Raw genomic sequence first — 14,570 nt, 5'->3', positions numbered from 1 at the left:
TAGGTCATTTTAAAATCAACATAAAGAACCAAAATTCCAAAAGTATAAACCACAAAAAAATGCTTACCAATGGAAGAAAATGTGTCATGCTCCTCACCCTCCTCCCTCCCTGTGGTGCAACAGATGTCCCTTTCTCCAAAAATGTACTCAATGGGACCGTAGTGTTGCAACCACACACAAGTTGACCTGCTGTGAGGAAAAGACGAGTTAGTACATTTCAAACATGAAATAGGTCATTTTAAAATCAACATAAAAAACCAAAATTCCAAAAGTATAAACCACAAAAAAATGCTTACCAATGGAAGAAAATGTGTCGTGCTCCTCACCCTCCTCCCTCCCTGTGGTGCAACAGATGTCCCTTTCTCCAAAAATGTACTCAATGGGACCGTAGTGTTGCAACCACACACAAGTTGACCTGCTGTGAGGAAAAGACGAGTTAGTACATTTCAAACATGAAATAGGTCATTTTAAAATCAACATAAAAAACCAAAATTCCAAAAGTATAAACCACAAAGAAATGCTTACCAATGGAAGAAAATGTGTCATGCTCCTCACCCTCCTCCCTCCCTGTGGTGCAACAGATGTCCCTTTCTCCAAAAATGTACTCAATGGGACCGTAGTGTTGCAACCACACACAAGTTGACCTGCTGTGAGGAAAAGACGAGTTAGTACATTTCAAACATGAAATAGGTCATTTTAAAATCAACATAAAGAACCAAAATTCCAAAAGTATAAACCACAAAGAAATGCTTACCAATGGAAGAAAATGTGTCATGCTCCTCACCCTCCTCCCTCCCTGTGGTGCAACAGATGTCCCTTTCTCCAAAAATGTACTCAATGGGACCGTAGTGTTGCAACCACACACAAGTTGACCTGCTGTGAGGAAAAGACGAGTTAGTACATTTCAAACATGAAATAGGTCATTTTAAAATCAACATAAAGAACCAAAATTCCAAAAGTATAAACCACAAAAAAATGCTTACCAATGGAAGAAAATGTGTCATGCTCCTCACCCTCCTCCCTCCCTGTGGTGCAACAGATGTCCCTTTCTCCAAAAATGTACTCAATGGGACCGTAGTGTTGCAACCACACACATGTTGACCTGCTGTGAGGAAAAAACGAGTTAGTACATTTCAAACATGAAATAGGTCATTTTAAAATCAACATAAAAAACCAAAATTCCAAAAGTATAAACCACAAAAAAATGCTTACCAATGGAAGAAAATGTGTCGTGCTCCTCACCCTCCTCCCTCCCTGTGGTGCAACAGATGTCCCATTCTCCAAAAATGTACTCAATGGGACCGTAGTGTTGCAACCACACACAAGTTGACCTGCTGTGAGGAAAAGACGAGTTAGTACATTTCAAACATGAAATAGGTCATTTTAAAATCAACATAAAAAACCAAAATTCCAAAAGTATAAACCACAAAAAAATGCTTACCAATGGAAGAAAATGTGTCGTGCTCCTCACCCTCCTCCCTCCCTGTGGTGCAACAGATGTCCCATTCTCCAAAAATGTACTCAATGGGACCGTAGTGTTGCAACCACACACAAGTTGACCTGCTGTGAGGAAAAGACGAGTTAGTACATTTCAAACATGAAATAGGTCATTTTAAAATCAACATAAAAAACCAAAATTCCAAAAGTATAAACCACAAAAAAATGCTTACCAATGGAAGAAAATGTGTCGTGCTCCTCACCCTCCTCCCTCCCTGTGGTGCAACAGATGTCCCATTCTCCAAAAATGTACTCAATGGGACCGTAGTGTTGCAACCACACACAAGTTGACCTGCTGTGAGGAAAAAACGAGTTAGTACATTTCAAACATGAAATAGGTCATTTTAAAATCAACATAAAAAACCAAAATTCCAAAAGTATAAACCACAAAAAAATGCTTACCAATGGAAGAAAATGTGTCGTGCTCCTCACTCTCCTCCCTCCCTGTGGTGCAACAGATGTCCCTTTCTCCAAAAATGTACTCAATGGGACCGTAGTGTTGCAACCACACACAAGTTGACCTGCCGTGAGGAAAAGACGAGTTAGTACATTTCAAACATGAAATAGGTCATTTTAAAATCAACATAAAAAACCAAAATTCCAAAAGTATAAACCACAAAAAAATGCTTACCAATGGAAGAAAATGTGTCGTGCTCCTCACCCTCCTCCCTCCCTGTGGTGCAACAGATGACCCTTTCTCCAAAAATGTACTCAATGGGACCGTAGTGTTGCAACCACACACATGTTGACCTGCTGTGAGGAAAAGACGAGTTAGTACATTTGAAACATGAAATAGGTCATTTTAAAATCAGCATAAAAAACCAAAATTCCAAAAGTATAAACCACAAAAAAATGCTTACCAATGGAAGAAAATGTGTCGTGCTCCTCACCCTCCTCCCTCCCTGTGGTGCAACAGATGTCCCTTTCTCCAAAAATGTACTCAATGGGACCGTAGTGTTGCAACCACACACAAGTTGACCTGCTGTGAGGAAAAGACAAGTTAGTACATTTCAAACATCAAATAGGTCATTTTAAAATCAACATAAAAAACCAGAATTCCAAAAGTATAAACCACAAAAAAATGCTTGCCAATGGAAGAAAATGTGTCATGCTCCTCACCCTCCTCCCTCCCTGTGGTGCAACAGATGTCCCTTTCTCCAAAAATGTACTCAATGGGACCGTAGTGTTGCAACCACACACAAGTTGACCTGCTGTGAGGAAAAGACGAGTTAGTACATTTCAAACATGAAATAGGTCATTTCAAAATCAACATAAAAAACCAAAATTCCAAAAGTATAAACCACAAAAAAATGCTTACCAATGGAAGAAAATGTGTCATGCTCCTCACCCTCCCCCCTCCCTGTGGTGCAACAGATGTCCCTTTCTCCAAAAATGTACTCAATGGGACCGTAGTGTTGCAACCACACACATGTTGACCTGCTGTGAGGAAAAGGCGAGTTAGTACATTTCAAACATGAAATAGGTCATTTTAAAATCAACATAAAAAACCGAAATTCCAAAAGTATAAACCACAAAAAAATGCTTACCAATGGAAGAAAATGTGTCATGCTCCTCACCCTCCTCCCTCCCTGTGGTGCAACAGATGTCCCTGTCTCCAAAAATGTACTCAATGGGACCGTAGTGTTGCAACCACACACAAGTTCCCCTGCTGTGAGGAAAAGACGAGTTAGTACATTTCAAACATGAAATAGGTCATTTTAAAATCAACATAAAAAACCAAAATTCCAAAAGTATAAACCACAAAAAATTGCTTACCAATGGAAGAAAATGTGTCGTGCTCCTCACCCTCCTCCCTCCCTGTGGTGCAACAGATGTCCCTTTCTCCAAAAATGTACTCAATGGGACCGTAGTGTTGCAACCACACACAAGTTGACCTGCTGTGAGGAAAAAACGAGTTAGTACATTTCAAACATGAAATACGTCATTTTAAAATCAACATAAAAACCAAAATTCCAAAGGTATAAACCACAAAAAAATGCTTACCAATGGAAGAAAATGTGTCATGCTCCTCACCCTCCTCCCTCCCTGTGGTGCAACAGATGTCCCTTTCTCCAAAAATGTACTCAATGGGACCGTAGTGTTGCAACCACACACAAGTTGACCTGCTGTGAGGAAAAGACGAGTTAGTACATTTCAAACATGAAATAGGTCATTTTAAAATCAACATAAAGAACCAAAATTCCAAAAGTATAAACCACAAAAAAATGCTTACCAATGGAAGAAAATGTGTCATGCTCCTCACCCTCCTCCCTCCCTGTGGTGCAACAGATGTCCCTTTCTCCAAAAATGTACTCAATGGGACCGTAGTGTTGCAACTACACACAAGTTGACCTGCTGTGAGGAAAAGACGAGTTAGTACATTTCAAACATGAAATAGGTCATTTTAAAATCAACATAAAAAACCAAAATTCCAAAAGTATAAACCACAAAAAAATGCTTACCAATGGAAGAAAATGTGTCATGCTCCTCACCCTCCTCCCTCCCTGTGGTGCAACAGATGTCCCTTTCTCCAAAAATGTACTCAATGGGACCGTAGTGTTGCAACCACACACAAGTTGACCTGCTGTGAGGAAAAGACGAGTTAGTACATTTCAAACATGAAATAGGTCATTTTAAAATCAACATAATGAACCAAAATTCCAAAAGTATAAACCACAATAAAATGCTTACCAATGGAAGAAAATGTGTCGTGCTCCTCACCCTCCTCCCTCCCTGTGGTGCAACAGATGTCCCTTTCTCCAAAAATGTACTCAATGGGACCGTAGTGTTGCAACCACACACAAGTTGACCTGCTGTGAGGAAAAAACGAGTTAGTACATTTCAAACATGAAATAGGTCATTTTAAAATCAACATAAAAAACCAAAATTCCAAAAGTATAAACCACAAAAAAATGCTTACCAATGGAAGAAAATGTGTCGTGCTCCTCACCCTCCTCCCTCCCTGTGGTGCAACAGATGTCCCATTCTCCAAAAATGTACTCAATGGGACCGTAGTGTTGCAACCACACACAAGTTGACCTGCTGTGAGGAAAAGACGAGTTAGTACATTTCAAACATGAAATAGGTCATTTTAAAATCAACATAAAAAACCAAAATTCCAAAAGTATAAACCACAAAAAAATGCTTACCAATGGAAGAAAATGTGTCGTGCTCCTCACCCTCCTCCCTCCCTGTGGTGCAACAGATGTCCCTTTCTCCAAAAATGTACTCAATGGGGCCGTAGTGTTGCAACCACACACAAGTTGACCTGCTGTGAGCAAAAGACGAGTTAGTACATTTCAAACATGAAATAGGTCATTTTAAAATCAACATAAAAAACCAAAATTCCAAAAGTATAAACCACAAAAAAATGCTTACCAATGGAAGAAAATGTGTCATGCTCCTCACCCTCCTCCCTCCCTGTGGTGCAACAGATGTCCCTTTCTCCAAAAATGTACTCAATGGGACCGTAGTGTTGCAACCACACACATGTTGACCTGCTGTGAGGAAAAGACGAGTTAGTACATTTCAAACATGAAATAGGTCATTTTAAAATCAACATAAAAAACCGAAATTCCAAAAGTATAAACCACAAAAAAATGCTTACCAATGGAAGAAAATGTGTCATGCTCCTCACCCTCCTCCCTCCCTGTGGTGCAACAGATGTCCCTGTCTCCAAAAATGTACTCAATGGGACCGTAGTGTTGCAACCACACACAAGTTGACCTGCTGTGAGGAAAAGACGAGTTAGTACATTTCAAACATGAAATAGGTCATTTTAAAATCAACATAAAAAACCAAAATTCCAAAAGTATAAACCACAAAAAATTGCTTACCAATGGAAGAAAATGTGTCGTGCTCCTCACCCTCCTCCCTCCCTGTGGTGCAACAGATGTCCCTTTCTCCAAAAATGTACTCAATGGGACCGTAGTGTTGCAACCACACACAAGTTGACCTGCTGTGAGGAAAAAACGAGTTAGTACATTTCAAACATGAAATAGGTCATTTTAAAATCAACATAAAAAACCAAAATTCCAAAAGTATAAACCACAAAGAAATGCTTACCAATGGAAGAAAATGTGTCATGCTCCTCACCCTCCTCCCTCCCTGTGGTGCAACAGATGTCCCTTTCTCCAAAAATGTACTCAATGGGACCGTAGTGTTGCAACCACACACAAGTTGACCTGCTGTGAGGAAAAGACGAGTTAGTACATTTCAAACATGAAATAGGTCATTTTAAAATCAACATAAAGAACCAAAATTCCAAAAGTATAAACCACAAAAAAATGCTTACCAATGGAAGAAAATGTGTCATGCTCCTCACCCTCCTCCCTCCCTGTGGTGCAACAGATGTCCCTTTCTCCAAAAATGTACTCAATGGGACCGTAGTGTTGCAACCACACACAAGTTGACCTGCTGTGAGGAAAAGACGAGTTAGTACATTTCAAACATGAAATAGGTCATTTTAAAATCAACATAAAAAACCAAAATTCCAAAAGTATAAACCACAAAAAAATGCTTACCAATGGAAGAAAATGTGTCGTGCTCCTCACCCTCCTCCCTCCCTGTGGTGCAACAGATGACCCTTTCTCCAAAAATGTACTCAATGGGACCGTAGTGTTGCAACCACACACATGTTGACCTGCTGTGAGGAAAAGACGAGTTAGTACATTTGAAACATGAAATAGGTCATTTTAAAATCAGCATACAAAACCAAAATTCCAAAAGTATAAACCACAAAAAAATGCTTACCAATGGAAGAAAATGTGTCGTGCTCCTCACCCTCCTCCCTCCCTGTGGTGCAACAGATGTCCCTTTCTCCAAAAATGTACTCAATGGGACCGTAGTGTTGCAACCACACACAAGTTGACCTGCTGTGAGGAAAATACGAGTTAGTACATTTCAAACATGAAATAGGTCATTTTAAAATCAACATAAAAAACCAAAATTCCAAAAGTATAAACCACAAAAAAATGCTTACCAATGGAAGAAAATGTGTCGTGCTCCTCACCCTCCTCCCTCCCTGTGGTGCAACAGATGTCCCATTCTCCAAAAATGTACTCAATGGGACCGTAGTGTTGCAACCACACACAAGTTGACCTGCTGTGAGGAAAAGACGAGTTAGTACATTTCAAACATGAAATAGGTCATTTTAAAATCAACATAAAAAACCAAAATTCCAAAAGTATAAACCACAAAAAAATGCTTACCAATGGAAGAAAATGTGTCGTGCTCCTCACCCTCCTCCCTCCCTGTGGTGCAACAGATGTCCCTTTCTCCAAAAATGTACTCAATGGGACCGTAGTGTTGCAACCACACACAAGTTGACCTGCTGTGAGGAAAAGACGAGTTAGTACATTTCAAACATGAAATAGGTCATTTTAAAATCAACATAAAAAACCAAAATTCCAAAAGTATAAACCACAAAAAAATGCTTACCAATGGAAGAAAATGTGTCGTGCTCCTCACCCTCCTCCCTCCCTGTGGTGCAACAGATGTCCCTTTCTCCAAAAATGTACTCAATGGGACCGTAGTGTTCCAACCACACACAAGTTGACCTGCTGTGAGGAAAAAACGAGTTAGTACATTTCAAACATGAAATAGGTCATTTTAAAATCAACATAAAAAACCAAAATTCCAAAAGTATAAACCACAAAAAAATGCTTACCAATGGAAGAAAATGTGTCGTGCTCCTCACCCTCCTCCCTCCCTGTGGTGCAACAGATGTCCCTTTCTCCAAAAATGTACTCAATGGGACCGTAGTGTTGCAACCACACACAAGTTGACCTGCTGTGAGGAAAAAACGAGTTACTACATTTCAAACATGAAATAGGTCATTTTAAAATCAACATAAAAAACCAAAATTCCAAAAGTATAAACCACAAAAAAATGCTTACCAATGGAAGAAAATGTGTCGTGCTCCTCACCCTCCTCCCTCCCTGTGGTGCAACAGATGTCCCTTTCTCCAAAAATGTACTCAATGGGACCGTAGTGTTGCAACCACACACAAGTTGACCTGCGGTGAGGAAAAGACGAGTTAGTACATTTCAAACATGAAATAGGTCATTTTAAAATCAACATAAAAAACCAAAATTCCAAAAGTATAAACCACAAAAAAATGCTTACCAATGAAACAAAATGTGTCGTGCTCCTCACCCTCCTCCCTCCCTGTGGTGCAACAGATGTCCTCTTCTCCAAAAATGTACTCAATGGGACCGTAGTGTTGCAACCACACACAAGTTGACCTGCTGTGAGGAAAAGACGAGTTAGTACATTTCAAACATGAAATAGGTCATTTTAAAATCAACATAAAAAACCAAAATTCCAAAAGTATAAACCACAAAAAAATGCTTACCAATGGAAGAAAATGTGTCGTGCTCCTCACCCTCCTCCCTCCCTGTGGTGCAACAGATGTCCCTTTCTCCAAAAATGTACTCAATGGGACCGTAGTGTTGCAACCACACACAAGTTGACCTGCTGTGAGGAAAATACGAGTTAGTACATTTCAAACATGAAATAGGTCATTTTAAAATCAACAAAAAAAACCAAAATTCCAAAAGTATAAACCACAAAAAAATGCTTACCAATGGAAGAAAATGTGTCGTGCTCCTCACCCTCCTCCCTCCCTGTGGTGCAACAGATGTCCCTTTCTCCAAAAATGTACTCAATGGGACCGTAGTGTTGCAACCACACACAAGTTGACCTGCTGTGAGGAAAAAACTAGTTAGTACATTTCAAACATGAAATAGGTCATTTTAAAATCAACATAAAAAACCAAAATTCCAAAAGTATAAACCACAAAAAAATGCTTACCAATGGAAGAAAATGTGTCGTGCTCCTCACCCTCCTCCCTCCCTGTGGTGCAACAGATGTCCCTTTCTCCAAAAATGTACTCAATGGGACCGTAGTGTTGCAACCACACACAAGTTGACCTGCTGTGAAGAAAAAACTAGTTAGTACATTTCAAACATGAAATAGGTCATTTTAAAATCAACATAAAAAACCAAAATTCCAAAAGTATAAACCACAAAAAAATGCTTACCAATGAAACAAAATGTGTCGTGCTCCTCACCCTCCTCCCTCCCTGTGGTGCAACAGATGTCCTCTTCTCCAAAAATGTACTCAATGGGACCGTAGTGTTGCAACCACACACAAGTTGACCTGCTGTGAGGAAAAGACGAGTTAGTACATTTCAAACATGAAATAGGTCATTTTAAAATCAACATAAAAAACCAAAATTCCAAAAGTATAAACCACAAAAAAATGCTTACCAATGGAAGAAAATGTGTCGTGCTCCTCACCCTCCTCCCTCCCTGTGGTGCAACAGATGTCCCTTTCTCCAAAAATGTACTCAATGGGACCGTAGTGTTGCAACCACACACAAGTTGACCTGCTGTGAGGAAAAGACGAGTTAGTACATTTCAAACATGAAATAGGTCATTTTAAAATCAACATAAAAAACCAAAATTCCAAAAGTATAAACCACAAAAAAATGCTTACCAATGGAAGAAAATGTGTCGTGCTCCTCACCCTCCTCCCTCCCTGTGGTGCAACAGATGTCCCTTTCTCCAAAAATGTGCTCAATGGGACCGTAGTGTTGCAACCACACACAAGTTGACCTGCTGTGAGGAAAAGACGAGTTAGTACATTTCAAACATGAAATAGGTCTTTTTAAAATCAACATAAAAAACCAAAATTCCAAAAGTGTAAACCACAAAAAAATGCTTTCCAATGGAAGAAAATGTGTCGTGCCCCTCACCCTCCTCCCTCCCTGTGGTGCAACAGATGTCCTTTTCTCCAAAAATGTACTCAATGCGACCGTAGTGTTGCAACCACACACAAGTTGACCTGCTGTGAGGAAAAGACGAGTTAGTACATTTCAAACATGAAATAGGTCATTTTAAAATCAACATAAAAAACCAAAATTCCAAAAGTATAAACGACAAAAAAATGCTTACCAATGATAGAAAATGTGTCGTGCTCCTCACCCTCCTCCCTCCCTGTGGTGCAACAGATGTCCCTTTCTCCAAAAATGTACTCAATGGGACCGTAGTGTTGCAACCACACACAAGTTGACCTGCTGTGAGGAAAAAACGAGTTAGTACATTTCAAACATGAAATAGGTCATTTTAAAATCAACATAAAAAACCAAAATTCCAAAAGTATAAACCACAAAAAAATGCTTACCAATGGAAGAAAATGTGTCGTGCTCCTCACCCTCCTCCCTCCCTGTGGTGCAACAGATGTTCCTTTCTCCAAAAATGTACTCAATGGGACCGTAGTGTTGCAACCACACACATGTTGACCTGCTGTGAGGAAAAGACGAGTTAGTACATTTCAAACATGAAATAGGTCATTTTAAAATCAGCATAAAAAACCAAAATTCCAAAAGTATAAACCACAAAAAAGTGCTTACCAATGGAAGAAAATGTGTCGTGCTCCTCACCCTCCTCCCTCCCTGTGGTGCAACAGATGTCCCTTTCTCCAAAAATGTACTCAATGGGACCGTAGTGTTGCAACCACACACAAGTTGACCTGCTGTGAGGAAAAAACGAGTTAGTACATTTCAAACATGAAATAGGTCATTTTAAAATCAACATAAAAAACCAAAATTCCAAAAGTATAAACCACAAAAAAATGCTTACCAATGGAAGAAAATGTGTCGTGCTCCTCACCCTCCTCCCTCCCTGTGGTGCAACAGATGTCCCATTCTCCAAAAATGTACTCAATGGGACCGTAGTGTTGCAACCACACACAAGTTGACCTGCTGTGAGGAAAAGACGAGTTAGTACATTTCAAACATGAAATAGGTCATTTTAAAATCAACATAAAAAACCAAAATTCCAAAAGTATAAACCACAAAAAAATGCTTACCAATGGAAGAAAATGTGTCGTGCTCCCCACCCTCCTCCCTCCCTGTGGTGCAACAGATGTCCCTTTCTCCAAAAATGTACTCAATGGGACCGTAGTGTTGCAACCACACACAAGTTGACCTGCTGTGAGGAAAAGACGAGTTAGTACATTTCAAACATGAAATAGGTCATTTTAAAATCAACATAAAAAACCAAAATTCCAAAAGTATAAACCACAAAAAAATGCTTACCAATGGAAGAAAATGTGTCGTGCTCCTCACCCTCCTCCCTCCCTGTGGTGCAACAGATGTCCCTTTCTCCAAAAATGTACTCAATGGGACCGTAGTGTTGCAACCACACACAAGTTGACCTGCTGTGAGGAAAAGACGAGTTAGTACATTTCAAACATGAAATAGGTCATTTTAAAATCAACATAAAAAACCAAAATTCCAAAAGTATAAACCACAAAAAAATGCTTACCAATGGAAGAAAATGTGTCGTGCTCCTCACCCTCCTCCCTCCCTGTGGTGCAACAGATGTCCCTTTCTCCAAAAATGTACTCAATGGGACCGTAGTGTTGCAACCACACACAAGTTGACCTGCTGTGAGGAAAAGACGAGTTAGTACATTTCAAACATGAAATAGGTCATTTTAAAATCAACATAAAAAACCAAAATTCCAAAAGTATAAACGACAAAAAAATGCTTACCAATGATAGAAAATGTGTCATGCTCCTCACCCTCCTCCCTCCCTGTGGTGCAACAGATGTCCCTTTCTCCAAAAATGTACTCAATGGGACCGTAGTGTTGCAACCACACACAAGTTTACCTGCTGTGAGGAAAAAACGAGTTAGTACATTTCAAACATGAAATAGGTCATTTTAAAATCAACATAAAAAACCAAAATACCAAAAGTATAAACCACAAAAAAATGCTTACCAATGGAAGAAAATGTGTCGTGCTCCTCACCCTCCTCCCTCCCTGTGGTGCAACAGATGTCCCTTTCTCCAAAAATGTACTCAATGGGACCGTAGTGTTGCAACCACACACAAGTTGACCTGCTGTGAGGAAAAAACGAGTTAGTACATTTCAAACATGAAATAGGTCATTTTAAAATCAACATAAAAAACCAAAATTCCAAAAGTATAAACCACGAAAAAATGCTTACCAATGGAAGAAAATGTGTCGTGCTCCTCACCCTCCTCCCTCCCTGTGGTGCAACAGATGTCCCTTTCTCCAAAAATGTACTCAATGGGACCGTAGTGTTGCAACCACACACAAGTTGACCTGCTGTGAGGAAAAAACGAGTTAGTACATTTCAAACATGAAATAGGTCATTTTAAAATCAACATAAAAAACCAAAATTCCGAAAGTATAAACCACAAAAAAATGCTTACCAATGGAAGAAAATGTGTCGTGCTCCTCACCCTCCTCCCTCCCTGTGGAGCAACAGATGTCCCTTTCTCCAAAAATGTACTCAATGGGACCGTAGTGTTGCAACCACACACAAGTTGACCTGCTGTGAGGGAAAGACGAGTTAGTACATTTCAAACATGAAATAGGTCATTTTAAAATCAACATAAAAAACCAAAATTCCAAAAGTATAAACCACAAAAAAATGCTTACCAATGGAAGAAAATGTGTCGTGCTCCTCACCCTCCTCTCTCCCTGTGGTGCAACAGATGTCCCTTTCTCCAAAAATGTACTCAATGGGACCGTAGTGTTGCAACCACACACAAGTTGACATGCTGTGAGGAAAAGATGAGTTAGTACATTTCAAACATGAAATAGGTCATTTTAAAATCAACATAAAAAACCAAAATTCCAAAAGTATAAACCACAAAAAAATGCTTACCAATGGAAGAAAATGTGTCGTGCACCTCACCCTCCTCCCTCCCTGTGGTGCAACAGATGTCCCTTTCTCCAAAAATGTACTCAATGGGACCGTAGTGTTGCAACCACACACAAGTTGACCTGCTGTGAGGAAAAAACGAGTTAGTACATTTCAAACATGAGATAGGTCATTTTAAAATCAACATAAAAAACCAAAATTCCAAAAGTATAAACCACAAAAAAATGCTTACCAATGGAAGAAAATGTGTCGTGCTCCTCACCCTCCTCCCTCCCTGTGGTGCAACAGATGTCCCTTTCTCCAAAAATGTACTCAATGGGACCGTAGTGTTGCAACCACACACAAGTTGACCTGCTGTGAGGAAAAAACGAGTTAGTACATTTCAAACATGAAATAGGTCATTTTAAAATCAACATAAAAAACCAAAATTCCGAAAGTATAAACCACAAAAAAATGCTTACCAATGGAAGAAAATGTGTCGTGCTCCTCACCCTCCGCCCTCCCTGTGGAGCAACAGATGTCCCTTTCTCCAAAAATGTACTCAATGGGACCGTAGTGTGGCAACCACACACAAGTTGACCTGCTGTGAGGGAAAGACGAGTTAGTACATTTCAAACATGAAATAGGTCATTTTAAAATCAACATAAAAAACCAAAATTCCAAAAGTATAAACCACAAAAAAATGCTTACCAATGGAAGAAAATGTGTCGTGCTCCTCACCCTCCTCCCTCCCTGTGGTGCAACAGATGTCCCTTTCTCCAAAAATGTACTCAATGGGACCGTAGTGTTGCAACCACACACAAGTTGACATGCTGTGAGGAAAAGATGAGTTAGTACATTTCAAACATGAAATAGGTCATTTTAAAATCAACATAAAAAACCAAAATTCAAAAAGTATAAACCACAAAAAAATGCTTACCAATGGAAGAAAATGTGTCGTGCACCTCACCCTCCTCCCTCCCTGTGGTGCAACAGATGTCCCTTTCTCCAAAAATGTACTCAATGGGACCGTAGTGTTGCAACCACACACAAGTTGACCTGCTGTGAGGAAAAAACGAGTTAGTACATTTCAAACATGAAATCGGTCATTTTAAAATCAACATAAAGAACCAAAATTCTAAAAGTATAAACCACAAAAAAATGCTTACCAATGGAAGAAAATGTGTCGTGCTCCTCACCCTCCTCCCTCCCTGTGGTGCAACAGATGTCCCTTTCTCCAAAAATGTACTCAATGGGACCGTAGTGTTGCAACCACACACAAGTTGACCTGCTGTGAGGAAAAGACGAGTTAGTACATTTGAAACATGAAATAGGTCATTTTAAAATCAACATAAAAAACCAAAATTCCAAAAGTATAAACCACAAAAAAATGCTTACCAATGGAAGAAAATGTGTCGTGCTCCTCACCCTCCTCCCCCCGCTGTGGTGCAACAGATGTCCCTTTCTCCAAAAATGTACTCAATGGGACCGTAGTGTTGCAACCACACACAAGTTGACCTGCTGTGAGGAAAAAACGAGTTAGTACATTTCAAACATGAAATAGGTCATTTTAAAATCAACATAAAAAACCAAAATTCCAAAAGTATAAACCACAAAAAAATGCTTACCAATGGAAGAAAATGCGTCGTGCTCCTCACCCTCCTCCCTCCCTGTGGTGCAACAGATGTCCCTTTCTCCAAAAATGTACTCAATGGGACCGTAGTGTTGCAACCACACACAAGTTGACCTGCTGTGAGGAAAAAACGAGTTAGTACATTTCAAACATGAAATAGGTCATTTTAGAATCAACATAAAAAACCAAAATTCCAAAAGTATAAACCACAAAAAAATGCTTACCAATGAAACAAAATGTGTCGTGCTCCTCACCCTCCTCCCTCCCTGTGGTGCAACAGATGTCCCTTTCTCCAAAAATGTACTCAATGGGACCGTAGTGTTGCAACCACACACAAGTTGACCTGCTGTGAGGAAAAAACGAGTTAGTACATTTCAAACATGAAATAGGTCATTTTAAAAACAACATAAAAAACCAAAATTCCAAAAGTATAAACCACAAAAAAATATTTACCAATGGAAGAAAATGTGTCGTGCTCCTCACCCTACTCCCTCCCTGTGGTGCAACAGATGTCCCTTTCTCCAAAAATGTACTCAATGGGACCGTAGTGTTGCAACAGCACACAAGTTGACCTGCTGTGAGGAAAAAACGAGTTAGTACATTTCAAACATGAAATAGGTCATTTTAAAATCAATATAAAAAATCAAAATTCCAAAAGTATAAACCACAAAAAAATGCTTACCAATGGAAGAAAATGTGTCGTGCTCCTCACCCTCCTCCCTCCCTGTGGTGCAACAGATGTCCCTTTCTCCGAAAAT

Source organism: Schistocerca americana, chromosome 4 (genome assembly GCF_021461395.2).
Source record: "Schistocerca americana isolate TAMUIC-IGC-003095 chromosome 4, iqSchAmer2.1, whole genome shotgun sequence".
Taxonomy (NCBI): Eukaryota; Metazoa; Arthropoda; class Insecta; order Orthoptera; family Acrididae; genus Schistocerca; species Schistocerca americana.
This window is presented reverse-complemented; position numbering follows the sequence as displayed.